The 26,527-nt window shown below is 38.7% G+C and overlaps 1 protein-coding gene across 1 annotated transcript in view; it reads left to right on the top strand.

Annotated features, from left to right (window-relative positions):
* The window catches only part of DCPS (decapping enzyme, scavenger), a 757,077-nt gene that overhangs the window by 610,499 nt on the left and 120,051 nt on the right, over positions 1 to 26,527 (top strand). The window lies entirely within an intron of this gene.

Here is a 26,527-nt window from a genome sequence, read left to right as displayed (position 1 = left end):
CAGATTTTATTGCTTTCCATCCATGAAGTTGGCATTAAAGCCACCATACTGATTCATGCAGAACTACTACACCCAGCATTCCACAGTGTTTCCTTGGCAACCAAACTTGATTTTTTTTTTTTTTTTTTTTGCATATGTGATGTAGCACTTAAGACCAGCAACAGAACTCCAGGAAATGCCACCAACTGCAGTGTTTCTCAAACTTTCTTTTGCTCATTGCCAACAGTACTGTAAGAGGTTAAAAGTCCTTGGACATATATTGTACAGCTACTCAGCAAATCCAGTTACTTTGCAAATGTAATGCTGGGCTTCAGCCCAATACCAGAACTTCATGCAGTGCTAATAACTAATTACACTACTTCAGAAATTTCCATCTTGCTTGCAGCTGCAGGCATTCTAGGGTCTTAGAATTTCACGCATGTACACACATGATTCCAAAAATTCAAGTCCATATTATGAGCCCAGGCACCTTGTAGTTTTACCAAATAAGACCATGAAGTCATTGAGGTAAGGAATGCATTTTTATGCATATTTGAAAAAAACTCTTCAAACAAAACCTCGACAGCGACTAGAAGTATTCGGGACAGATGTATGAGAAATCAAGAGTATATAAAGACATGCGCATGAGTTTGTGTGTGTATGTTCATGCATGCACGTACATGTAGACGTGTGTATGTGTGTGTGTTTATACATATACACACACACACACACACACACACATGCAGCTGCAGTCTGTAACAGTGAATGTTCATAAGAGCGAAAATTCTTAGTCTTTTTTTTTTTTCAGCCTTTCTGCTGCTTTCCGTACAAAAGAACAGCAGGGTCTGGGAATTTGTTCTTACCCCACTGTTGTGCGATCTCAGAGTTGGTATAAGTAATTAGCAGAGGGTGTTGGGGGTCCGGAGAGTTTTGTTCTCTACAAAAAATGTTCTTTTTAATCTTTTGTGTTTTTGTGTTTTAATGTTTATAGATTTGATCTAAAATGATTGCACTTTTTGTATTTGCTTAAGTAGCAGTTCACTCATTGAAGAGACAATAAGTATATATATATATATATATATATATATATATATATATATATATATACATATATATGTATATATATATATATATATATATATATAAGTAATGTGTGTGTTCGTATATGATGTGCATGTGTGTATATAGGGTTCCATTCATTACGTGGATTGTACATTAGTCAAAATTCATTTTGCGGCATTAGTTCAAAAGTTATTTGTTCAAATGCTGGAAACTAAACATGAATAAATACAATTTTTGCCTATATGCAGTATGATGTGTTTTATCAGTTTAAGTGAGTGGATATGCTGCATTCAATTACACTGTCTTTCTGTGACTTGCGAGTCTTTGCTGAGATCAGCATTAAGTGAGGAAAGGGGGGTACTCATCTTCCCAACTGTTGTGTAATCTCAAAGTTGGTATATATAAGTAGCAGGAGATGTGGGGGTTGCAGAGGGGCTTGCCCCTCCCCCACAAAAACAGTTTTGGATATTTTACATTTCTTTTTAAGGGTTTTGCTGAGTTTGACAAAGCTCTGTATAGTTGAGGTATTTTGGTTCAGTTTGTCAGTGCTCAGTGTAGTATTACACAAAGAACTAACATAGTTATTAGAAATATATATATATATATATATATATATATATATATATGTGTGTGTGTGTGTATGTAGGAAATGTATATGTGTGATATATATATATATATATATGTTTGTGTGTGTGTATGTATGTACTGTAACACAGTGTAGAAGCTTATGCTGATTGGTATGTCAGAATATTGTTGGAATGTTAAAAAAGAATGTAGATATTGTTGCTATAAATATTGTGCATCAAACTGTTGCAGATAATTGTAAGCAGAACTGCAACTTTAAAAGGTATGGTGCAAACAGGCAGAGCTGTAGCCTGCTAATTAGAGAAGTCAGTATCTTGAGAAGAAGGAATATGTTTGTGCCTAAGACGATGGTCCTGGATGATGTACTGCTGAACAGACAGGCCTTGTGGAAGATGTCTGAAGAAACCTAGGCATTTTACTGTCTTCAGAATTCAGAAGAGGAGAGCTACCAGAAAGATTCTGGAGACTTAATGTGTGAGACTGTGTCACTTCTGAAGTGAGACTACCATAGAAAGGTATTTTTTGTTGTTTCTGATGCTCTACTTGTTTATTTGAGAAGAGCCTGCACTGTCATTTTGAATGGTGCTTAATAAAACCTCATTGTGCTATAGACCACTGGTTTCTACTTCATTTTGTTTTACACATTGGTTGGGTCTGTAGACATATTTTTGGCACATCTTTTCATGCCAAACGTAATGAATGTATACATTTTGCTGCATGCACGAAGTACATTTCTTTGAACATATTTTTCTCAGCTGACAAAGTCGTTTTTCTGTGGTATGCACTGTGAGTAGAACTGTTTAAGCAAGTTGTTCTTCACCTAAAGGGAAGACAGCCCTGTGGTGTGTGCTGGAAGCTTTTGCATGCAGTGCATCTGTATTTTCCTTTTTGGCAAGATGAGGACTGTTGAATAAACTACTACAAGCCATTGCTGCTGCAGCTGAGAATTTGGTATTAGTTGCCAAAGCCACTGCTATAGAAAAATGTTCCATCGATATAACACCCGACTAAGGAGCAAGACCTTGAAGTGTACCTGGTAGCGTTTGAGTGGTACTTCAGCTCCTTGAAATGAGGTTGGAGTAACTGAGCTGGAATCCTCTCCACTCTGTTAACTGAGGAACCTTTAAAAACCTTCATGGACATGTAAGGCACAGAGCACCTGGACTGTGAAAAAGTAAAAAACAGCCAGAGCTGATGTTACTTCTGAGACACAAACTCACATGTTTCATGCCTATACATTTTCTCCTAACAGAACGTTAAGGTATAATTTAGTAATAAAAGTATAGCTAGGTCCTTTGAGTCAACATACTAAAGGTAAAATGATAGAAATGCTGGCCATTGATAATTTAAGGGGGGTTTGCTCTTTCTTTATAAAAGTATGTGTTTCAAGCTAATGGTAAAGACACTGAAAATCTTATTGTGCTAGCAGAGATAGTTGCACAGTAAAGCTGTGCCTAAAACTGAACACTTTAGACCTCTGACTAAGCATATTTCAGATTCTGGTAAAAACGTATAAACTGTAGACACAAGTTGTTTTAAATGTGGAAGAAGGGGCCACATAGCAAGATTTTGTGCTAGTATGGGTAACACTGTTATACCTGTGAAAACTGTAACCAATGGACATATTGCTATTAATGATCATATTGAGCCTTTGAAATGTGTTAAATTGTTTGCAAGAACAGTTGTAATAGCCTTTTGCTGTTGCAGACCTAATTAAGTGCAATGTCTTAATTGGTAGCAGAGAGATGAAAGGATTGCTAGATTCAAGAAGTGTGGTCACACTTCTAAAAGCACAGTATAAAAAGAGGGTTGTTAATTTTGAAAAAAAAAATGCAGTTGAAGTTGTCCATATCTTTGGGGTTAGGAATTAGTACCTCATTCCTCAGGTAGAGCTGTAAACTGTTTGGAATGGTAGTTCATCCTTTTGCTGTATAGGGAAAGATTTACCCCACTTTAAAGGTTTGTGGAGGCAGTGGGAAGAAGGTATTCCTTCTGACGGACCACTGTATCAGTGTGGGGAGGTAAACCAGCAAGTGAATAAGCCTATAGATGCACCACTACATATCTGAAAAAAGGGGAGCAACTACTACCCACACTTATAAGAGTGCATGAGTCCAACAAAGATTAGAAAGCTCCAAAAGTGCAACAATTTGACTAAGGATAATAAGAGAAAAACTTGTTCAGTCCCAAACTCTGTTTAAAGAGAGATGTAAACATATATCTATGGTAGAGCATCCTGTAGGCACAGAAACAGTAGAAGAAAAAGTGTTACATCGTAAAGTAGTGCAACCTAAAAGTGTTGCAAAACATGGAAGAAAAGTGAATGATAGAGCTGAAGGGAAGGAATTGCTCGCTGAGAGACTGTATTGCTGTGGAGTATAGTTAGGAGGTACAGCAAATGTGCAACCTACATTTTCTGTATGTCAAAATAGAGGGTCACAAAAATGAAGAATTATAAGCAGTAGGTGAGTGTTGGTGATGAAATATATTAAGAATGATTTTACTGGTGTAGTTAAAGTGGGTTAATATTATCTTAGAGAGTTCTAAACACATTTCTGTCAGCTCATGGCAGAAAACTCAAGTAAGGGAAGACTCTGGGTAGCTGTCATGTGTAAATAAGAGAGAAAGTAAAAGTTGAGATGAATCCTTTGCAAAGAGTGAGCAACTGAGAATAGAAAAAAGAAATTGAGAGAGTAGTGTTTACTCTTACCAGCTCTCACTAAAATAGAGGAAGAGCAAACTAATGAAGGAGGTGGGAGGGTGGCCTAATGGTTAAAATGTTTGCCTTACAAACACAAGGTGCAGGATTTGAGTCTCACAAGGGATAATTGGCTAAGCTTAAAATGGCTTGCAAGGGCAGTTAGCTTAGTACTAATCTATCTATCTATCTATCTATCTATCTATGAAAGGAGAAAGAAGGTTCTGTGCATCAGTTTTATAAAAGAAGGGAACTAGGAAAAAAGAATAAGGTATGATAGCAGCTCAGACGACAGAATATCTGTATGAGTTGCCTTTCTTAGAAAACAAGTTAGAAACGTGTTTTTCATGGAATGCGGTGGTGATGCTTACTAAGGGAAGGCATGGTCCAAAGAGGGGAAGTTACCCTTATATGGTTGTTGGGGGCAGGGATAGGGAAAATGGGTAGAGCATATAATAAACTCTCCACAGGATGGAAGCACAGACATGTGAGCCTGCAGGATACCCTAATAATTCATGACTGTACCCAGCAACACAGCAGAGTAAATCCAGGGTGGTAAGAGGATGACTGATAGACTCAGCATGAACGTGGGGCATTAGGGGCTAGACCGATAATAATGAGGACTAAGGGGACCAAAACATACTATGAACCCCTCATATATAAAGTGTAATCCTAGATTAAAAGAATACAAATTTATCTTGATGTATTTTGGTTAAAGGCAGATAACACAGTTTTCACATACTGTATATGGCAAATAGTATTTTGAGTTTATTGCCACCTTGTACTTAAAGACTTTGTAATCCATATTATGTAGGATAATATAGCAATAACCCACGCCTGGGTGTGGGTAAATCCAGCATTACCCACACCCAGAAGTGGGTTATTGCTATTATACAATGACATTATTTAAGAAAAAAAAAATTACTTTTCTTAAATAATGGCATTGTATAATGCCTCCTTGCTGCCCTTCCGCAGCTGTCTGGTAATCTGCGGCAGTTCTGATGTACTGCGCATGCGTATGCCTACGCAGTACATCAGAGCTGTGGGCAAAAGCAACGGAGAAAGCAAGATCTCCATTGCTTTTTACTGTTTCGCTATGTTAAGTGGGTTTAACATAGCGAGACAGCTTTAAAAAAAGCAACGGAGAATCTCCGTTGCTTATTTTAAAGCTGTCTCGCTATGTTAAACCCATTTAACATAGCGAGACAGTTTTGAAAAAAGCAACTGAGAAAGCAAGATCTCCGTTGCTTTTTACAAACTGTTTTGCTATGTTAAATGGGTTTAACATAGCGAGACAGCTTTAAAATAAGCAACGGAGATCTCCGTTGCTTATTTTAAAGCTGTCTCGCTATGTTAAGCCCATTTAACATAGCGAGACAGGTTAAAAAAAAAGCAATGGAGAAAGCAAGATCTCCGTTGCTTTTTTCACACTGTCTCGCTATGTTAAAGGAGTTTAACATAGCGAGACAGCTTTAAAAAAAGCAATGGAGATCTCCGTTGTTTTTTTAAACCTGTATCGCAATGTTAAACTCCTTTAACATAGCAAGACAGTGTTTTAAAAAAGACTTATACTAATGGAAAAAGCCCGGGCGACCGGACCTTTTTCCATTAGTATAAGTCGATTTACAACGTGCACGCTGACCAATCAGCGTGCACATATTGGAATATTAATGGGGGGTCATGGTATAATTGGCATATATGAATTGCCACATATGCATTTCAGCAGAAATAGTGGGACTTCTGTAGTTACAGGTTTGCAGGGGGCTGTAAGCCATTTCAAGACAGGAGTGCATAGCAGTAATTGATGCATTGTGTTTTGGGGAAATGTTTTATACATATGCGCAATAACTGTCTTCACCTGGTGCCTTTTTAAAACTATTTCATTGATTCTTTTAACTCTTTCATAGAAAATTAGCTTGCATGCTGTTGTGATTTGTTTTTAGATGACTCAGTAGTTTCTGATTGTATAAGAGATGACAGTGTTTGAGTATTATTTTGTAGAGATGACAGAAGTAATTAAAAAGTTAATAGTTTGTCATTGGACCTGTGTTTGTACTTTAGATAGCTTACATTTCTTGAATACTAACTTGATTTGATCATGTAAGACCATTTCTTGTATGCTCCAAGTGTAACTGAACATTATGTAAATACATTTACCAAGTACTTTTGTTGTTTTGCCAGACAATTCTTAAAACTAAGGATCTTGGTGATGTTTTATGCATTTTTTCACCTTTCTGAACATGTCTAGTAGTTATTTCAGGTGTAGTTTGCCTGATTCTTTCAGGCATTGATTTTTTGTGCCTCGGGCAATGTCTGAAGTTTGATTTGAAAATATCATTTGAATAATGTACATTCTTTGTATTGCATTGCTGTGAGTGAATTGCAGTAAAGTCCTTCATTTGCCCTTCTGACCATTTTTTTACATTTTTGATACATGAAGAATGATCATATTCCATGTAATTTTAATTTTATTAGGGGAAGTAGAGTAGTTAGTATCTTAAAATCTGAAAGTGATTTAGGAGATTGGCTTGTAGTATACCAGGCTGGTGTGTGTGTGTTTGTATTGATTCACACACACACAAACACACACACACACACACACATACATGCACACATTTTATTAAGGGAATGCATTGCCAGTTCCCTCTTTGCCCATTTCAACAAAGTTTTTGACTCTGTCAGCCATAGCCAACTTCTAAACTCACTGGTATATTCACGTTTTGGTTGCTTCATTTTAATGTGGCTCAACAGTGCCCTCACAAATAGAACTTTCTATGTAAAAAAACACCACCAGGATTTCTGCAAGGTTCAATCCTAGGTCAGTCCTGTACAGCACATTCATTAACTTATTACTTAACTGAGCTCAAAGTGTTCAGCCTCATTCTTTTTGCAGACTGCCTAGTTTTCTGTGAAACCACACCAAATTATACAGTTGCTATAAACCTCCAAGACATTTTCCTCGGGCTAAAGGCCTGGTTAAGCATAAAACACTAAAAAAATATGTTTATTGGAACCCTGTCACAGGCTAATCAGCCTGATATTCTCCCCAGATTTTACTACAGCAAACACCACATGAAGACTGTTTCCTCTTTCAGATGCTTGGGCATCATTCTGTATTCATGTTTAAGTATGTGACTGACTTTAAGAATGTAAAATCTGGAATTAACTCCATATTATTTAAATTCCACAAAATGTCCCACTGCCTTTCCCCTGTTGGAAGACATTCCTATAGCTCCACTAAAAACTTCCTACTTCTGCTTTCATTTCTACAGTCACAGTCTCATCATCTCGTCAGTAAAACCATTAGTTTTTTTCACTTACACACCAGTAATGCTTCCTTGCATAGTAGAGTGACAACTGCCTGGTCTTCTACAGATGATACGTTCTCAGTCATTGTACCCAAATATTGGAATTTGCTATCTACAGATATATGAAATACGTCTGACGACAAGGAATTCAGGAAGAAAGTCTACAGTTCTTACAAAAGATAGCTACATACACCTGTTAGAAACACCCTCCTATAACTTGATATATCCACATGCCCAGTCTTAAATCCCTGTTTTTTCTCTTTATTTTGTTACTTCTATAACCCCCCTCCATTACTATGCTTTCTATTCCACTCTTATTCCAAGAAAGTAGAAATAACACAATATAAAATTGTAAATACATATATTTTGTGCATCTTTGTTGTATTTTCTTATAGTTTGCAGTGTTCTATATCATTATACGTTCATTGTGCATGCTTTAAGTATGTATTTTAACGTTATGTGGTGGTTCCACCAAGTGAATGCTTTGCAGACAGAGCAAATAGGTGTAAGTAGGAACATTCATTAAGTGAGTTCTCAAATTAGATCAAATGGAGTGTCTAGTGGAGGGGAAATGGGAACTTTTGTATGGGAAAATGCTCAGAAAGCAGGGAAATAAAGTAAGCTCAGATAAAGTAAGTCCCATGTGCCATTTTACAAACAGGAAAACTGCAGTACTGCAGAAGTAGTTAGAACAAGAATCCAGAAGAGTTGGACACAATTTGGTGGGAAAGAAACTAGCTTAGAGCAGTCTGTGTTAGAGTTTGTTACTGACAGTGGAAGTCCTGGTAGCTGGGATCTGGAGTGCCTAGTAAGACAGTTGGCAGTTGGCAGAGGAAGATTTTATTTACTAAGTCTGTTGGCTTGCTTAACCAGAAACATATTGGTAGAAGACTTTAATTTTTTGATCAGTGGAAATTTTGGTGAAAAGGGACGTTGAACTCTTCATGTTGTGCACAGCTGGTAAAGCCATTTTTATTCCTGAGCATCGTTTACTTACTAGATGCATGCAAGACTTGAGCACTGTTTAGTTAAGAGGAACATTTGACTGTCAGCCCTGAAATTTGTGTTCATGCCTTAACTGAGTGCTGCTCCGCAATACTATTCATTGTATTGGAAACAGGACTACCGAGTTATTTTTTGTTTCTTAACCTATTAGTACATTTTAGTTGCCGTTTATGGCAAAGTCCACCTGTTTTTATGTTGAGTTGAGCAAACCACTGTTTTATGAAAACTTGTGTGTTTGCTTCCTGAAATTCCACGTCAGATGGAGAATGTGAGCAACTGAAAATTCACATATCAGTTGAAGTTCTGATTAGACTTGTTACTCCAGAACAGTAAGGTTCATTTCCCATAGCAAAGTGAGAGAATTATTTTTCCCCTTTCCTGCTATTGGCATTTGTTGATGTGAAGTTCCAAATGTCACTCTAAGGTTCAGTGTAGTCTTGGAGTCCCAGTGAAGAATTTTAAAGGCTACAGAATGAGCACCATAAAACAGCTGCCACAGACAATAGTGAATGTTGCCAACAGAATGGTAGCAGTAGCTAACTCAATTGTCCAATTAAAGTCCACACCTCCTCTTAAGCCTCTTGGTCCTCTTTGCAATTAAAAGGCTTAAGTGGAAGTCCGCACCTTCAGTTATGCCTCTTAATTGCCAAGACAGCCTTGAGATCTAGTAAAATTTGAGTGAATAGCCAACTAGGAGGGTTGGAATCATTCAAGCTCGGCTTGAAGTTTGACAGCTTATCTCACAGGGAGCTCCTTCTTGCTTACATGTACATATCTAGAATGGACTGGAGTGATTTTAATGAAGTGGAGAAAAGTTTGTTGGTAAGGGTGAGCATCACCTTTAAGACTAAAGCCTGGGTTTTCATCAGGAGCAAAACAAGAGTGCAACTGTTCAAATGAAAACATATTTTGAGGTTTTTTTTAGACCCATGGTGTCTTAACGACAAGGAAACAGTGATAGAAATACTTGTAATAGGTTTAAGAGAACTTAATTGGGAATCACTAAGAGGTAGGCCCACAAGCTACAGAAAGAAAGCTTTGTAACTTGAGTAGAAAGAATATTATGCTACAGAAATACGGTTAAGGAATCACTTACCAAAACAATTGAGTAAACCATAAATATAGTGAAGAGGATTATATCTTATAAGTGTGGCATACAAGGGCATATTGCTTAATATTGTGGTGCAGAAAATAAGTTAAAATCTGTTATACAAGTTACTAAAGAGCTAGAGAATGTGATTTTACTACTAGTCTAGTTGAGACCATATTCTGTTGCTTTGCTACTGCTAAACTGAAGAACTTGATAAAGGTAGATAGTCAAGAACTACAGAGGCTGCTAGACTTGGGTACCATGATCACCTAGTGAAAGTATAGAACATCTGCAAGACAAAAATCCCACTCACTGAAATAAGTTGAGGTTACTTGTATCCATGAGAAGTGCTGTCCAATCACTAAGTGGCCATGCAAACCCAATTTTGGAAAGTCCTGTACCTGGTAACCATGGTGCCTTATCTTACCTATGATGTAATAATTGGGAAAGACCTCACATTTTTAAGAACATTTAGAAACCATGGGAGGGGGATAATGGTAAAAGATCCAGCACAACCTTTACTGTAGACTCGGAACTGAGACAATTCACCAATTTGCAGGATGCAGATAAGACACTGGCCTAAATGTTTGAAAAAACACAGGTTGTATGAGACTTTAGATAGCAGCAGGGCCCAGGGAAGAGCAAAGTGTAATGCTCCTAAAATACATTGCCCCCCCCCCCCCAAATAAAGGCAGAGAAAAATGAGTGCCCTGGGAGGAGACGGGGTCCCAGGAATCCAAGCTTGTGATAAAATTAAATGAAAGGAGAAAGGAATATGAAGAACCACAAAGCAATAGTGGGGCTTCAGTTCAAGAGAATAGTAAATAAAATCTTTCAGAGGATTGAAGTGAGCTACCCTTCCACAGAGAGGAATGGGATGTGGAAATTCATATGCCTTAATAGGGGAGGATGAGATGCTGAGCAATGCCAGGGAGAACATATCCAGGGTGTTAACGTAGCATTTCCCTGCTGGACCTCCACCAGATTATCTCTGCTTGGAAATGCAAAGTGACCTGGTGCATCGGATAACAAAGTAGAGAAAGAACATTATATGACAGGTATTTGGTGACCAAGTTGTTGAGGAAAGTGGTCAGTCATGCACTAGAGTGGATATTTGGGTATGGATAAAACTAAAGCAAGAGTCCTAGCTAGGTTTTCTTGGCTGGATGTCATAAAGGAAATTGAGAATTATTATGCCAGTTGTCCTTTGAGCCAAAGGATAACCCTACCTTGAGCTTTAGGAATCCTTTAATTCCCATACCTTTAACTGAATTTTCATTAGAAAAAATTGCCATGGATATTGTAGGGCCTTTACTTAGGTCATGCATTGGACATTAGTACGTTTTGATAGTGCTGGGCTATGCTTCCAGCTTTCTCAGAGCTATCCCTCTCAGGAAGGCTAATTCCAAGGCCATTGCGATGGAAATTGTATTGCTGTTTTCCCAGGTCGGTATACTGAAAGACTCTTTAATGTTTCAAGTCATATATTTTATATCCAAAATCAGACCGCATCTTAGCCAAACCTTTTAGGTGAGTCAACAGAGAATCTCAGCTTGTCATCAATAAATGGATGAGTTAGTGGAATGGTTTAGTGGAACCTTAAAATCTATGTTAAGCACGTTGTTTGATAAAGACGGGTAAAACGGTGGCCAACTGTTGCCCTGTTTAATGTTCTCAATCCAAGAGGTGCCGCAGGTATAGACAGGGTATAGTCCCCTTTAACTGTTAAATAATAGGGCCCCAGATGGCTGTTGGATATAGTGAAAGAGATGTGGGAGGAAGAAGATACACCTTTTAAGAGTATTATAGGACGTTATATTGATTTACAAGGGAGATTAAAAATGGCAGTGCCAGTTGTGTGAAAGCACACAAAGAGGGCAAAAACTTGTCAACAAGGTTATAATTAAAATGCCCAGTATAGAGAGATCGAAGTTGGAGACCGAGATTTTAGTTATTATCCATACATCTGAAGACAAATAGAAGGGCTCGTATGAAATAATTGAATGAATAAATGAGGTGAACCATAAATATAGAGAGGAGATAAAATGCTGAAGCTAGTACTAATCAGAGTCATCTAGTGCTTTGAACAGTCATGTTATTGTAGTCCCAAAACCAAATGGTGCTGTTCAATTTTGTGATTACTTCAGAAAACTCAACAGTATCTCTATGTTTGACAGCTGTTTTGTGGCTGGGATAGACAAGTTGGTGAAGTGGCTAGGTTTCCTACTGCCCTGAATTTAGCAAAGGGTTATTGGCATATCCCAATAGCCAGTGAAGCTAAGGAAACATGCATTTTCAATAGTGGATGGTCTCCATCAGTGTACTGTCCCCCCCTTTGGTGAACAGTATCCCAGCCACTTTAACAGATTAATGGACTGGGTACTGATGCTTCACAACTGCAGCACTTCATCTTGTCTGGATGATGTGGTCATCTACTTAGAAGACTAAGATTCTCACCTTTAAAAAGGCTAAGTAGTATTGGATTCACTAAGCAGGCTAGACATAGTGTTAACACCCTGAGGTGTAATGTAGGAATGACCAAGGTATGAGACTTTCACTATGTAACTGGGAGGAGGTTGATTAAGCCATAAAAAGAAAAGATTGATGCTGTGAGGGATTGGCCGGTTTCACAAACAAAAAAGCATCTAAAAGCATTTTTAGATGGTTCAGGGTACTTCAGAAAATGTATTCCCCAGTTTTCTTTCATAGCCAGTCCCCTAACAAACCTGACCAAGGGAAAGCTTCCTTGACAGGTCAGATGAACACCAGATGTTGACGAAGCATTTCAAAAGCTTAAACGTCTTTGTGCAAACGTAGCTCCATGGCACAGAGGGATAAAGGTCTGACTGCACCCCAGATGACCTGTGTTCTATTACCAGCATGAGCACGGAAAGGACTGGGCAAGAAGGATGGCAGTGAGCATCTGACACAAACTCTATCAACCTGGAGGGAGGGAGGTAGCCTAGGCTCATCGTTAGTAATAGCATTAAGAGCTTGGTGAGCTCTGCACTGCAGACAGGATACTACTTGATCAGGAGGTTGTGCATGCGGAGAGGAGCACAGACACTTCTCAAAGATAGCCATATTGTGCTCACAAGGGTGCCCCGAGGTGGTAGGGATTAGGGTGCACTCCTCAGCAGAAGGGTAATGCTGCATAACCATCCATATCTCTTTATTGACCCTGGATAATGATCAGGTTGAGCATGGAGGAGGAGGAAGGTAAATTTGGTAGAGCCTGTTAATGAAGAGAGAAGCTGGTGACAGCTGATGGTTAGATCTGGAGATGTAGATACAAAAGGTTATAAAAAAACTGTCTGACCCAGTTCTGGTATCTCCTGACTTTCCAGCCTATTCACAGTTTATTCAGATGCTTTAAAGAGTATGCTAGAGACAAATGCTGTCCCAAAATTTAGGTAGTAAGGAACATCTGTCCTGCTTTTTAAGCAGAAAATTAAATAAAACTAAGACAGTTGAGAAGACATGCCTGACTATTAAGTGGGCCTTAGGGTACCTATGGTATTATCTGTTAGGCAGACAGTTAATGTTAGTTACAAATCAGACTTCCCCTTCAGTGACATCACTAGCATATGGAAGGCAATGCCAAGCTTTACGGGGAGGCTGTAGCTCTTCAGCAGTTCCATTTTAGTATGAATCATCATCCCAATGTTCACAATCACAGTGGAAACAATGGAGACAATTTGTCTAGCAGTCAGAGACCTTCCAGTGTGCTTGAAGCTGATGGGCCCAAGCTGGGGAGGGTGGGTTCTACTGTAATATGGCATGGTGGTAGGAGGATGCCTAACAGGGTGAATAGGCATATGTAGTGATGTTTAGTTAGCCAGCTCTGAAATCTAATTAAAGGGAGTATCTGGTAGAGGGAACATATGATCTTTTGTATGGAAAAATATACAAGAAGCAAGGAAATGACCCCTTAAACTGAGGTACCTGCAGCCAGGTATTAGAAGTCAGCTGACCACGTGCACTTTTTAAGGTCTGTTAATTAGTAGTCAGAGTGAGAGTCCAGAAGAGTCTGGATCATTTTGATGAAAAGAAAGACAAACTGAGGCCTGAACATTTGTTTCCAAGATGCGAGTTTGTGTTGGAGCTTGTTACTGTTATTGGAGCTCTTGGTAGCTGAAGCTGGAAGTGCCTAACCAGAAAGTTCTCAGTGAAGAATTTTGTCTACTGAAACTTTTATATTGCCTAACCAGAAAGCTGTTGATAAAAGACTTCAGTTTTTCTACCAGTGGATGGCCAGTTGAAAAGAGTATTTGAACTTACTTGTGATATGTGCACTTTTGAGTTATGAGGTATTTATTTTTATTCATTTATTTACTTATTTGACATTTGTTTACAGGAATAATCTGACTGGGTCGCAAATCCCGTTTTCAGAGGAGGCCCGAGGATAAAACTGCACATACAGATACATCAGAAATTTCAATAAACGGATTTAACAGTTAATTTAAATGTATGACATACAACACGGTCAGAAACATCTTTACAACATACAGCTAATTAGTGCCTTAAAAACATACACGTGATTAACATAATAGTTTTCAATACAACAGTTTTTGTGAAGGATGTGAACAGTAATCAGCAACATGTAGATAGGAAAATGTTAACATGGCCTAAGTTAGAATATAGTGAAATTTGTGGGAGTTGGAGATACAGAAATTGAGTTTCATGTTAGCAGCACAGAGTGGATGAGATGAGTCTAGGCTTACTATATATATATATATATATATATATATATATATATATATATATATATATATATATATATATATATATATATATATATATACACACACACACACACACACACATATGAGTTTTAAATGTGCAGACACAGTGGGAGTTAAGAGAAATAGGAAGACAGTACAGACTGAGATTGGGGTGACAGAAAGAGAGTAAGTGACAGGACTTTGTAGGTAAATTGGGAGTTTAAGGAGACATAAAGAGAAGAAAAGAAAGGGGGGCAGGTGTTGTAGCTTGTACATGAGGCTTTGAAGAGTGCCAGGCCTAGGACTGATCTGATTGCTAGGGGAGGGAATTCTTTAATTCTGAGATGGAGTAGGAGTATAGGCAGTGGCCTGGTCATTTTGAGGGTTTGGGGATTGCTAGCAGGTTTTTGTCCTCTGATCTTAGTAATCTGTTAGGTATGTAGGGTTTAACTAGCTTGTCTAGAGCTGGGCAGGCTGTGGGTTTATAAATCAGATTGTGCATGACAGCTGGATATATGCCAGTTGGTTAGGGAGTTCCTGCCAGCTGAGTTCATACAGTGGTTTACAGTGGTGCATGTGGAATTTGGCGTTTATGGTGAACTTTGGGATCTTATTATAGCATTATTCCAGTTTGGACTTAGAGGAGTTTAGAAGGGTGGTGAGTATAGAACAGGGAGGGGAGCAAGAAAGTTTTAGCCAAGGTAGTCTTAGTTGTATTGGTTAAGAATTAAGATAGTCTTAGTTGTATTGGTTAAGAATTACTTAATTCTATATAAGAGTCCTAATTTTTGGTGAGTTTTATGTTTTATTAGATATAGGTTCATAGGTAGGTACTAGGCTATCAGCCCAAGGGCCTAAGTAAGCTTAGCCAACAAGGTTCCCTGGCTTACGCCACCCAAGAAAGTTATTTTGCTGTACCCCTGTCAAGCAGAGCCACAGAAATGATCACCGGGGTATATTTCCTATTTCCCATCCTCTCATCAAGATTTTTCTTGAAGAGTGCTAATGAGGAACTTTGCTTGACATAGATGGATAGCTTGTTCCAGAGTATGGTAAGTTTCTGAGGACAGGAATCTATCCCTCCAGCATGTCTTGTTTATTGTGGTGACAAGGTTTAGTTCCTTAGAGCGTGTAGCTCAGAGGGATTGGGATTTCTTTAGCTGTAGCATGTCCAGCAGCTCTGGGTTTGACATAGCTTGTATGTTAGGCAGAGATCACTTCGGAGTAGGCGAAATGCTACAGAGTAAAGCTGGAGTTTTTTGAGACTGTCAGTGTAGGGCATCTATTTGAGGCCAGTAATCCTCTTTGTGAGGTAATTCTGTGGCCTTTCCAGCTGCTGCAGATGTCTTGTGAGGTACATTCCAAAAGGGGTGTTGTACTCTATAATGGGTCTAATGAGTGTCGCGTAGAGGGGAACAGTGACCTCTTTTTTCCTGGATGAGAACACTTTTGTGATGAGGTGTGCCATGTAGAAGGATTTCCTGACTACTGTGGTGATGTGATTATCAAAGGAGCGACTACTGTCCACTTGGGTCTCAAGGTCTCTTTTCACACATTTGGCGTTAAGTAGACTGCTGCCTATGTGGTAGTTCATGGGTACAGAGTTTTTACCAAAGGGAATGACAATGCACTTTTTGGCATTGAGCATGAGGCCATGGCTCTGACACCAGGCATCTGTCTCACTAAGGCCCTTCTGTAGGATGTCCACATCATTTAGGGACTCAACTATGGCTCCTAGTTTGCAGTCATCTGCAAACTTCGTTATATGGGGGTCAAAGGTAAGTTTGTTGTCAATAATGACACCTAATAGTTTTGTTTCCTGTACTTTTTCAGTGATCGTATTATCAGCTGAGTAAATGTTAAATTGGTCAGAGCCAAAGGTTGTGTTTTTGGGATGAAAGACTATGTTTAGTTTTTGGCGGGGATAAAGAAAAAGTTGAGTATTTGTGAGCCAGGTTTCAATGGCAGTGAAAGATTTTTGAATGTTAGTGAGAAGTTCTGGTAGTGTGGGGGAGGTTCAGATAATGGTGGTATCATCTGCATATTGAATGAGGGTTCCAGAGGAAGTGTAAGTTGTTTGTGAATGTATTAAATTGTATGGGACCTAGAATGGAGCCTTGGGGGACTCCTCTAGGGTTATGAAGAAAGGGGAAAGTTGATTAGACTGTTTTACAGCTTGTTTCTGATCTTGTAGGTAACTTTGAAACCACTGAACAGTGGTATGGGAGTAGCCTAGTTTGCACAATGTGTCTAGGAGTAAGAGGTAAGAAACCATGGCGAAGGCTTTAGAAAGGCTGAGGAATACTGAGGAGACAAAGTTTCCTTCCTCTCTGGCTCTGTTCGTGGTATCTGTAAAGGAAATTAATGCTGTGGATGTACTATGCCCAGGACGAAAGCCGTGTTGAGTTTGAGGAAGTAAATTATTCTGTAGTAGATAGTTCATTAATTGCTGGTGGGTGCACCTTTCAAGGATTTTGGATGTAGGTGGTAAGATGGATATGGGGTGAAAGTTGGATGTTTCAGTGGAGTTACCTCCTTTGTGGATAGGGTTGACATGATGTAATTTCCATATTGTCGGAACTAAAGATTCAGCTAGAGATCTATTTATTAGGATGCTGATTGGATAGGTGACTGAGCTGGTGGCAAGTTAATGGCAGTGTGGATGGAGATCATCTGCAGATGTGGAGCAAGGTTTTAGTTTAAGAAGTAGTTTCCTTATGGTTGCTGTGGTAATGGGTTTAAATGAAAAGGAGGTCTGGTTGTCTTTGTGTTGGTTAAGTGTATTGTGTGCAGTGTCTGTACTAGTTGAGATGTTATAGCTGTTTGAAGTTGGGACTGAGCGGGGGGGGGTTCCTCTGTTGAAGTTGTTTGCGAGTAGGTCAGCTCTTGATTTTATAAAGTACTTATTGAATTCTTTGGCTAGAAGGGAAGGAGGGGTGTTGGCTGATGGGGAGTGCCCTTTGTTTGTCCCTGGGCTTAGAAGGGTTGATATTGAGTGCCAGAATTTTTGTGTTATAGTTGAAGATGTAAGTAGTAGGAGTTTTTGTTTACTAGTTTAGTCACATTGTTGCAGAGTGTTTTGAAGTAGATGAGATTTTGCTCTGTTTTATTAAGCTTCCATATCTTCCAAGCGCTTGGTCTATTTGTTTCATTAGGTTTATACATTATGGTAATCCTTGGGGTTGTCTTTTTTTATTGTTAGTTTTGTACGTAGAAGGGCTAGGCCATCAGTTATTTCTAGAAGGGAGCTATTAAACTGAAGGACTGCATCACTGAGAGGTAGCTGTTTTAGGGGGGTCAAGATGATTGATTTTTATGAGTAAATCATTAAATTTTTTAATTTTGACTGAAATTTGTTGAGTTTCTGACTGATTTCAGAGTGTGTGTTTTAGTTGATGGGTATTGGCTCTAATAGCAAATGTGGGAAGATGATTACTAAATGAAACATTGTGTGTTCCCGAGGAGGAGAAGCTAGTTAGGTGAGATAATAGGATCCTTTCAAGTGTAGATTGGTGAGTAAAGTCTTTGTTGTACCTAGTTGGACTATTAATTAGTTCTGAGAAACAATACAGGTTAATAGTGTTATAGAGGTTGTTGGCTGCAGTGGAGCTGCCAGCCGGTGTTCACATCACCTAGGATTACAATCTCATGACTGATTTTTTGGGTTGTCCATGATAGTATATCTTCCAGGACTGGTATATTGTTTCCTGGTGGAATATATAATACTATCATACAGATTATTTTAGTTTTATTGATTAGTTTTATTGAGGTTCTAGAAAGATATCATTATCTTGGCAGTGGAAAAGGTGGGTATGATGTTTGAGTAAGGTGTAATGTTGAGTACAGAGGGGTATAGAAGGGCTATTCCTCCACCTTTCTTTTTGGGTCATTCTAATCTGGTGATGGCAAAATTGGGAGGTGTTCTTCAGTATCTTTTATGTTGGGGGTTAACCATTTTTCAGTCACGGCTAGTATATTAGGCTTGTTTTGATCTATCCAGGCATGCGGTGGAGTTATTTTGTTGCATGTACTCCTTAGGTTCAGTGTTATGTTTAGGTTTTTAGGGTTAACTGTAGGATTAGCATTTGTAGCTGGGCCTAGGTTTGGGTGTCTGAATCCACTTTGAAGCAGAATGGAGATGAGATATGTGTAAAGTGGGTTATAATTTGTTTTTGTTTTGGAGAGTGGAGTTTAAAATGAGGTTTAATGGGGATACTGGTGGCTAGTCGGGGGCTGGAGATATGTGGGAGGGTGTAGTGAAACAGTTGAGGAGAGATGTTTGCGAAATTACTTTGATTAAGAGGGTAACTGGTTATGGAGGTTACTGTTGTGTAACTGCTTGTTGGAATTTGAGATGGTAGTGTTGTGATGAGGTTAAGAGCTACTAGTAATGAGGTTAGACATAATAGTAACATCTTGGAAGGGGAATAGATAGAGATGTGTATTGATGTTAAGAACTTATGTAAGATGGGCTGGGACAGTAGGATTTGTTATAGGATAAGGACTAGTATGTGATGTAGCAGCCTAGGAAGTGGTCTGTTTAATTAGTTGCTTGTTTATAGGTGGGGGAAGTAAGTTAAGTGTGGTGGTGTATGATTGGTTGTTTGGTATGTGGGTGGAGCTTGTATAGGTATAAAGGTTGAGGTAGTGATGGTGGGTGGGAATTGGGGGTAGGGTAGGGAAACTGAGCAGGTTGGACTCTGTCAAGTAGAGTGCTAAGAAAAAAAACAATCAGATAAGTTACAAATAAGGTTATAAAAATAGCTGCAGGGAATATGCTGTTAAAAACTACAGGCTAGGGAGAGAACCAATGCTATTTATGACGTAATCTAATTTGTAGCTTCTAATACAGCTTGCAGTGCAATTAAATTAAACAACAGTGAGCATATATGATATAAAATATTTAGTAACTATCATAGCTACTATTTGACACTATAAAACAAATAGCTAAAATACAAAGAAATCTATCACGCCTAATTCATATTCTATAGTGTCTTACAACAAGGTCAGAAATTATTTTGATGCAGATTTAATGTAGTAACAAAGTTTTAGAGACAGCAGTATAGTGTTTAGGCTAATAATGCTAAGAAAAAAATAGACGCTAACATTTACCTAATTCACAAACAAGCACTGACAGGGGACTGCTATTGACTTGTAAGAAAATAATAGGAGCACAGCTTTTGATAGCAAAGTGTTGAAAATACACAGTCTAGTCTCCAGTGCACAGTATCTCTAGTAAGAGAATAAGAGGAGTAACAGCATTTGGATATCAAACAGTTGAATACACACAGCCTAGTCTCCAGTGCATAAATATCCCAGTACTATGCGGTCAGAAATACAAAGTGCATATATTGCAAATGTAAAGCATGATTACTGTTTCATATGCCTGGTGCTGTGTATCAGCGATGGCATAGAATACATGTGAGTAGTGTGACAGTAAAAGAGAAAAAAATGAATGCAGTGACTCGCAATTTAAGCAAATGTTTCAGTTAGTAAGAAAGCAGTAGACCAAACTAAAGATCGATGCGTGTACATCACCAAACAGCCATGAGTATAGCAGATCAAGACTGGGAAAAGAATGTCATATGCAGTGTTTTAAATGGTGCAAGGCATCATGGGAGAGAGGAAAAGAAAAGCCTAATGTGAGAAAACAAGGATTAAAGACATGGTGTAGTGAAATAGGAAAAATGAAGGGGTTGAGTCCATTTGAGTAGAGTACTAAAAAAAAGGTAAGTTACAAATAAGGTTGTAAAAAAATAGCTGCAAGGAATACTCCGTTAAAAACTACAGGCTAGGGAGTAGTGTCTGTTTTAGGCTAAGGTAATATGGGTATGCAGTGAAGAAAAAAGTTGGGCTTTAAGAAAAGAAATGGGAGAAGAAAGGAAGAGAAGAGACCCAAGTTACTTAACTACGGGGGGGAGGGTAGGAGAAGGAGTGTAAACTGTAGGAAGAATGCACAAAGATTCTGATAGCAGGTCAAGACAGACTGTGAAAAGGTAAGACTGGAGTTTGTTTAGTTATGAGGTGCGTTTAAGACCATCAGCCCTGAAAGCAGTGTTTGCATCTTAGTTGAGAGTTGTAATGAAAGCTAAACTATTGATTTACTTTTTGATTTTTCTACCTGTCACTGCAGTTTGCTTCCTCAGCCTATCCTTCTGTTCAGTTGAATAAATCACAGTTTTTTTATGAAAACTTGTATGTGACTGCTAGCTGAAAATTTCACTGTGTGTTTTTGGCCTTTCAAATAAATGCGTGCACACACACACACACACACACACACACACATCTCTGTGTGTATGCATAGACAGGGATGGATTTGGCTGAACTAGTGCCATAGGTGAAGGGCCCCATTCTGCCCCCACATTTGGAGACATCACTTAGTACCCCTGTCTTGGCATACCCACACCACTCAGATTACATTTTTCCTCTTTTTCTCACAGTTAATCTTATTCTTTTATTTGTTTTCCTGCATTCATTCATTCATTCAACACATTGTAAGACTGCACTCCGATAACCATGGAGGAAATATCTGCATTAAGCTGGGACTTTGAGAGCCAGTAGGTCCCAAGAACCCATGGGTTTCTAGATGTACTGAGGTGCATTTCATAGTTTTTTAAACAACTTATAGATCCAATGATGGCCTGAAAAAATCCTGATGAAGGAATGAAGTTCACTCTTACTCTTCAGATTTGCTTTTTCCTGCATCCTTTCAACACATCCTAACTGACCAGAATGGCATTGTAATAATTGTAGAGGAAATACGTAAATTAAACCAGGAGTCCAGGGGCGGCTAGACCCCTAGATGCAATGGGATGTCTAGATGCTCTGAGTTGCATTTCAGGTTTTATTAAAGAAACTTTTCATCCAATGCTGGTCTGAGCAATAATCCTGATCAAGGAAATAACTTCAGTGTAAATCTTCAGTATCTACAAATTGTTGTTTGTGATCAGTGTACCAAACCGGTAAACAAATGTAAAATAAAAATATAAAATAAAAATAAAATGTTACTTTGTCCTGTACCCTTTCTGCACACCCTAAATAAAGCCAGGGGTTTGAGTACCAGTAGGCCACCAGAAGGCATTTTTTTAAATATACTGGGGTGCATTTTAGAACTTTTTTCTAACCTTTTGATCAAATTATGGTCTCAACAAAAACAGCAAGGAAACAAAAGTCTTATTTTTTTCTTATTTCAGAGAATAAGTTGTAAATGTTCCATCTAAGGCTTTATGTGCAAAACTGACAACATAGCAGTTTACATTAAACTTAGAAGACAAATGTTTGTTAGAATCTATAAATCCTATCTGGGGATAGTACCTGCCTCCCTATCCCCATCACCAGAAAAAGATGGGCACCTTCTATATCCCATTCTGGTACTAAAGTGGGATGAACATGAAAGCACAAATGGCCATATATATATATATATATATATATATATATATATATATATATATATATATATATATATATATATATATATATATATATGTATATATATATATATATATATATATATATATATGTACACACACACACACACAACATTCCTCCTCACCCCTTCCTCCAAAAAACAGCCATCATTTATGTACTTCTCTGATGTTAGAGGCTTGGGTAAAAGTACAAAAAAAACACAAATAGAACGCAACATGTGTTGCTGTTATACATATGCAAATATTATGCCTCCTTACATTCCCAAAAAATATACTCGCCTGTATATGCATCTGATGTTTGATTGTGAGGGAAGTGAAACAATAAAGATCACATTAATGTTTCCAGTGTGTTACTCCTGAGCAGTGCACTGCTCCTATACACACTGTAGTGTCTTTTTTGTGCAACTCTGAGGTTTGATAAGAAAGTCAAAGAATTAAAGATGTTGTCCCCTGCCCCTCACAAACTGCAGTGACATTCTGTGCATACCTCTGAAAAGGGCTGTTTTTAAACTGGGTTAGGTTTTGGGCAGATGTCACTACTAAACCTGTGTCAAAATCACTTCCATGGCCTTGAAGTGTGAAGGCCACCAGGCTCCCAGGAGCTCTGAAGGATCTAGATGTCCTGTTACTTTGATCTAAACTGCTTCCACCCTCCAGCAGACAGTGATGCCTATTTCTTTGTACAGTTCAGACATCTAATTGTGATAAAAGAGGATGACCATGTAACGTATTTCACCTTTGTTCCACACAGACAGCTGCAACACATTAAATTGTTCCAAGTTTCACACATTTCACTTTAGTTTTGCAAAGTCAGCATAATGAGGAAGCAGTGGTAGGTAGCTTGTCATTTTCCTGTACAGACAGCTGCAGCAATTATAACTACTTTGTTTTTTTTTAATTTGTATGTGCATATCTCAGATGTCTAGCAAAATAATCCATCTTACTTCACACAAATGCACACTTGTCCCATAAAGCTAGATAGTAACTATTTCAACTGAGCAAATAACAAGAGGGTCAGTTACTTTTAATAGAGATCTCTAAACCCAAGCCAGCCATTATGGCTTTCTCTGTGTGCAGTCCAGATGACTGTAACAAAAATGATGGCCACAATTTGTATTTCATTCCTGAGAGCCTCCACACAAACAGTAATCACCCATTAAATTATTCCATGTTGCTTCACACAAATCACATTAATCTTGCAGATGCTCACTAGTTTTGCAAAGCCAGTTAATGAATGTTTAAGTTGAAGAAACAACATGATGGTCAATTACTTTCTGCAGGCAGCTCCCACCCATACCAGTCATTTATAACATAAAATAAGAGCTGCATATTGTATTTCAGCTTTGGCAACAGTAACCACACATTAAAGTATTCCAAGTTGCTTCAGACAAATAATAGCAATCCTGCAAAAGCACGCTAGTCCTGTAAAGTCAGATAGTGGCTGTTTAAACTGAGAAAACAAGAGGATCTGTTACTTCCTACAGACATACCCCCAATAGTTATAGCTAAAATGACAGTTGTGTCTTATATTTTACCTTTGTTCCTTGGAAACATTAACCACACATTAAAGTATCCCAAGTTACTTCTCATAAATCACAGTAATTCTGAAAATGCTTGCTAATCCTGCAAAACTGGATAGTGATTGTTTAAAATGAGAAAACAACAAGAAGGTCAGTTACTTTCTACAGTCTACCTAGCAGTTATATCTAAAATAACAGCCTTGTATTGTATTTTAATTTTGTTTAATGTGAGCTGTAACCATACATTTAAAGTGGCAAGAGATGTTCAACAAACTCACTGCCTTACTGGCATATGGGTAGTAGTGCCCTGCTACCCTTTCTCTGTCAGTCTATCAAAGTTCAGAGCTTTTCCCACTGCCTGTCTGTGGGTGTTATGGACCAGTCACTTGACATTAGAGGGAATGCCTTTCTACCCCACAGACAGGGCTCTTCGAAGACTGCTGCTTACTTTGGATCTTTTCAGCTACTAAGCTCAGATAAGAAACCTTTTTGGGTTTTGTTCCCCCACCTTTTTTCTATCAGTGCTTGAGTAGTGTAGTCTGCTAATTTGCTTGTTTTTTTCTGATTGGAAAATTGTATGTACTCTGAGCTTTTCTTTACCTGCAGCATAATACTTACACTGTTTACTTTAAGCTAATTCCTATTTTCTGTGAGTTTTTAACACTTGTAATGTTTTCTGTGGCCATTAGTGAATGTTTGTCTGAGGTTCTGTAATAAGGCCATTTTACTGCAGTTCCTGTCATTGCCTTGTTCTTCCAAAACCACAACTTAATATCACCTCTGTTATTTCTGTTGATTGAAAGCTTCATTTAAACATTTTGACAGGAAAACTTGCTGTTTTGCAGTTTTTCTTTTGGTTATGATTATTTAAGGTGATTGAGTAGGTTCACACCACATTTATGCAGGTATATTCTGCAAGTTAACCACAACCATTTTTTACACTTCACACTTTGAGGGCTTTTTAGGTATGCTTCTGCTCACCATTTGAGAACTTTCAAATGAGGAGCAAACTTTCTTTCTTGCTGTTGCCTCTTTTTATACTCATTAACTGTCAGTCATCGTTTTGTTGACCTGCTAATACATACCTTTCCTGACTAAGGGAACTTCTGATTTCTAAGACACAAGCAGCTTTCTGAAACTAAACATGTCACAAGATCAGTAAATATTTCACAATGTTTAGATGTTCCTTTTCCTAAAGACTATTACTGTAAGGGCAGCAAACAACTTTTACAGTGGTTTGTAAGGTACGCCATATGTTTAAAATAGTCGGGCAGTTTGGATGGGTATTGAGACTCTCCCCAGCTCAATCCCAACAGGACCTTATTCGTAAAATACTGAGTGATTCTGAATTTCTGGGGATATTTACTTCCCCTTACCTGTCTATTCGCATTTCTAAGATTATTTCCTTTTCTGCATACCTTTTTATCAAAAGCAAGTGACATCTTGACTAACAGCTACCATAGTAAAATTGACCGACTCTGAACTAGAACACTAGAAACGTTTTCTCCTAGTAGTAATAGCAGCAGCAGCAACCCCTTTTTTCTGTTTTTCTATATGGGGTCAGGGTGTTGTATCAGCTGTTTCCATCTCTTTCGATTCAATAACACTCTCCTACCTTCTTCGACAGTCATGTCTGACTGTCACAGGTCTTCTCTCACACAGTCCATTCTTCTCTGTGCTGGATGCCCTCAGTTCCTCTTGCCTTCTTCCTGTCTGTCCCATATCTTGTTCACCATATTGTGTGTTTTCCTGCACATGTGTCCAAACCACTGCAATCTATTCTCTTTGACCTTCTCTATGCAATTGGAGCCACTTGGGCTTTTCTGATGTCCTCATTTCTTCTTCTGTCCCATAATGTGCATCCTACCACCTGTCTCAGGCACTTCATCTCCATCACCTCTAGCTTCCCCAACTGCTCTGCCTTCACTGGCCACCTTTCTGTACCATACATTGGTACTTGTCACACCACTGTTTTGTACACCTTGGAATTTTTCTGTCTCACTACCTCTGACACTGTGCCACTTGGTTACAGCCTCTCTGATACTAGCTTTAGCCTCCTCATTCAGAGTTCCCTTCTCCTCAACCACCCCTCCCAGATACTTGAAACTGCTAATCTATTCCAGTATTCCCCCTTCTATTTCAGTTCTCAGTTTCTTTGGATTTCTGTCATTTGCTACCATTACAGCTGTCTTATCTGTGCTCAGTTTCATCCCATGTGCCTTCAGTTTTGCATTCCATTCCCTTGTCATCTGCTAAAGTTCATGTTCAGAGCCTGCATCTAATGCCACATCATCTGCATACAGCAGGTTTGTTGATTTGTCCCCATCAACCTGTTTACTATTGTAGCCTATCGCCAGTATGAATAGCAATGGGCTCGGAGTTGAACACTGATGTACACCCACTCCCACTGGGAACCTCACTGTATGTCTGAACACTCTTCGTACTTGTGTTATTGGGAAACTTGTATGCTTTTTCCAAGTCTAGGAATGCCCTGTTGAACTCTTTCCTCACATTTAGCTTCTTTTCAACTGTCTGTCTCAGTGCAAACATTCCATCAGTTTTGCTGCATCCTGATCTGAATCCAAACTGCTCATCTTCCATTGTATTAATCTGCATATTCATTTATTAATCAGTCTCTTCAGAACATCTTGCAGTGTGAGAGGAGTTTGATACATCTGTACTGCCCACAATTGTGAATGCCCCCTTTGTTTTTGGCCACTGGCATCAGTATTCCTGTTCTCCAGTCATCTGGGGTATGCTTTTCTTTCCATTCTGCTATGTATACCCTTTGGAGCCATTTCTCCCTCCACTCAGTAAACATCTTAATCATGTCTGCTGTGACGTCAGCTGAGCCTGCTGCTTTCCCTGACTTTATTTTCTTAAGTGCTGTTCTTACTTCTAGAGTGGGCTCCTCTTCTTCTTTTCATCTTTTTGTATCTCCCACTTCTTTCTGCTCCATTCTTGGGTGAGTTTGAGTTGGAAACACCCACACTGCTTTTGGGAGGAACTCCACAGAGACACAAGAAGAACATGCAAAGTCCATACAAGCATTGGCTGGAACAGAGGATCAAAACTTGAACCTTATGCATAGGAGGCAAAGACGTTAACCATTATGCCAACTGTGTCTGC

The sequence above is a fragment of the Protopterus annectens genome, chromosome 8.part0, assembly GCF_019279795.1.
Source record: "Protopterus annectens isolate FY-2018-M chromosome 8.part0, PAN1.0, whole genome shotgun sequence".
NCBI lineage: Eukaryota > Metazoa > Chordata > Ceratodontiformes > Protopteridae > Protopterus > Protopterus annectens.
Note: the sequence above shows the minus strand (reverse complement) of the source record. Positions and strands in the feature narration are given on the sequence as shown.